General features: G+C 47.4%; 1 long non-coding RNA gene across 2 annotated transcripts; it reads left to right on the top strand.

Moving 5' to 3' along the window:
- The first annotated feature begins 618 nt into the window (after positions 1-618).
- On the top strand, positions 619-2,051 carry LOC128110502 (uncharacterized). Of its 2 annotated transcripts, none has more exons than XR_008218230.1 (2): positions 619-1,622; positions 1,841-2,051. It is a non-coding gene; the product is annotated as an uncharacterized LOC128110502 (long non-coding RNA). The 2 variants fall into 2 exon arrangements; XR_008218231.1 differs by having other exon boundaries at positions 619-1,599.
- The last annotated feature ends 342 nt before the right edge of the window (positions 2,052-2,393 follow it).

The raw sequence follows: 2,393 nt of genomic DNA on the forward strand, positions 1-2,393 counted from the left end.
CCGTGGACAGCTAGAATTTAAACAGCTCAACTCCTGGACTTGTATTAAAATTAAATTTCTGTCACTTACAATCCCCAAAGACCCGACTGATTAAGTCCAGACAAAGCAAAGTGTCAGGTTACATCTGCCCAAGAGATACAAGAGGTCTTTTCATGGTATCGTTCATTGCAAGGGGAATTCAGGACAACCTAGGGCTGGGGGGAACATTTGGTGAGAGATAAATATTAAACCCAGAAAAAAAGACTTTACTTTCTCGCTGTCATTCTTGCTAGCTACCTAGGATCAGTCACTCTAAAATTCACATTCTAGCCCATGGTGGGTGCAAACTAGGTCTCTTGGCATCATATAACTGATCTAACTTTGAAGACATAGGCTTGCCTCAGTTCTTAAAATAAAAATCCCCCACATTTGTGTCAATCATGTAGCCAATTAAGAGGCCTCCAAATGACAAGCCACCAGATCGTCAAGGTACATTAAAGACATGGAGGAAGTTTCTGATAGTTGGGATAATTAGTCTGTCATCTGCTGCCTGGCCAGTTCTGTTTGCCAGAAAGAATGTGAGGGAGTACGGGACTATTTTAACAGGTGATTTGGGGAGCAGACACACTGAGCTTTCACCCGATAAGCCCAGGGCATGGGCGCTGGGGGTACGGGTGAGTGTGTGTGTCTGTCTGTCTGTCTGTTTGTCTGTGTCTATGTGTGTGTGTATCTGTGTATATATGTCTGTGTGTTTGTAAGTATATGTATATGTGACTGTGTGGGTTGGGGAGTGTGCGTGTGTGTGTTTCTGGCATCTAAAGATGGCCAAGGTGAGCCTCCACCCTGTAGCCTCATGTCTTTGTAAACCTCAGACTTCCTTCAACTATACATCTGCCTTCAAGAGACTTTAGACCAATGGTTCTCAACCTGTGGGTCAAGACCCCTTTGAGAGTCACGTACCAGATATCCTGCATATCAGATATTTACATTATGGTTCATAACAGTAGCAAAACAGTTATGAAGTAGCAACAAAATAATATTGTGGTTGGGGTCAGCACAACATGAGGAACATGTATTAAAGGGTCGCTGCATTAGGAAGGCTGAGAACCACTGCCCTAAACAGTTCGCCCAGCAGCTGCCTGCCTCCCTGTCTTGCCTCCAGACCTGAACCTTTGAATGCACAAATTAAGCTTCAGATTTTATTCTTCCCTAAACCCCTTTCTAGCAACCCACGGATATCTTCAATGAGCACTGATTGCCTTCCTCATCCCAGATGTCAAGAGAGCACCGAGTGAAAGATGCCGCTCTGCTCTCAGAGACAGAACAGAAAAGCTATGCCTAATTCATAGAGGACTGGGCCCCTCCCACCCACATCCTCCTTGGAGAAGAGGGCCCATAGCGCTCTACTGTGAGAGCTGCAAAATAACACTATAAAAATGTTTATATACACATGAGGTCCCCAAGGCAACCTACACGACACAATGAGCGTGTTGGAAGCAAACCGAGATAAAGAAAATGCTATTTGCTGGCACCTTGTTGGAGAGATCTGCGGGTGGCTAGAGGAAATACTGTAGCATCCAGCTTGCAACCCGGGATGGAATCAGCCGCCTTCCCAAGAAGGTGAGGCCAGGGAGCACAAGAAGGTGAGGCCAGGGAGCACTAAGGCTCGCACACGGCAGGGGAGAGGTACAAGCCGGGAGGGCGAGAGGGCGGCAGGCGTCACATGACTGAGGATGTGGAGGCTAAGAGGCAGTAGCTGCCCTCCCCACAGCACAAAGCCTTCTCTCCTGTGCTGGCTACCGCCACCATAAGGAATTAGCAGTGTCCTAGAGGCTTACAGAAGGTTTGTTTTCTCTTACAGTTCTAGGAGCCAGACTCTTACGGAGCTCAATCCAACACGCGAATGCTGGCAAAGCTATGCTCCCTCCGAGGGTCTCAAGGACAGTCTGTTCCTATACCTTTCTCCATTTTCTTGAGCTGTGTTCCTCGGCTCATGGCCTCACATCCACCTTCCAAGCTAGCGTGGTAGCATCTTCCTTTAAAAAAAAAATTATTAAAAATTTTAAACTTTATGTGTATGGTTTGGTTTGGTTTCATTGGTTAGCTGGTTTGCTTGCCTGCATGTGTGTCTTGTACACTTGGTATACATAAAGGCCAGAAGAGGATGTGGGACCCCTTGGGACTGGAGTTACAAACAGCTGTAAACTGCCAAGTGGGTGCTGGGAATCAAACCTAGGTCCTCTGAAAGAGCAACCAGTGCTCTTAACCATCGAGCTCTCTCTCCAGACCCAGCATCTCCCTTCTCTCAGGGCTTCCCTTTGGGCCTGTCACAGAGGCCTCCTCTCTTCTGCCTGTGTCAGATTTCCTTCTGTCTCGTGAGGACACTGGGCCCACGTGGATAATTCAGCCATCCC

This window comes from Peromyscus californicus, unplaced genomic scaffold, assembly GCF_007827085.1.
Source record: "Peromyscus californicus insignis strain IS unplaced genomic scaffold, ASM782708v3 Scaffold_15__1_contigs__length_86483966, whole genome shotgun sequence".
Lineage (NCBI taxonomy): Eukaryota > Metazoa > Chordata > Mammalia > Rodentia > Cricetidae > Peromyscus > Peromyscus californicus.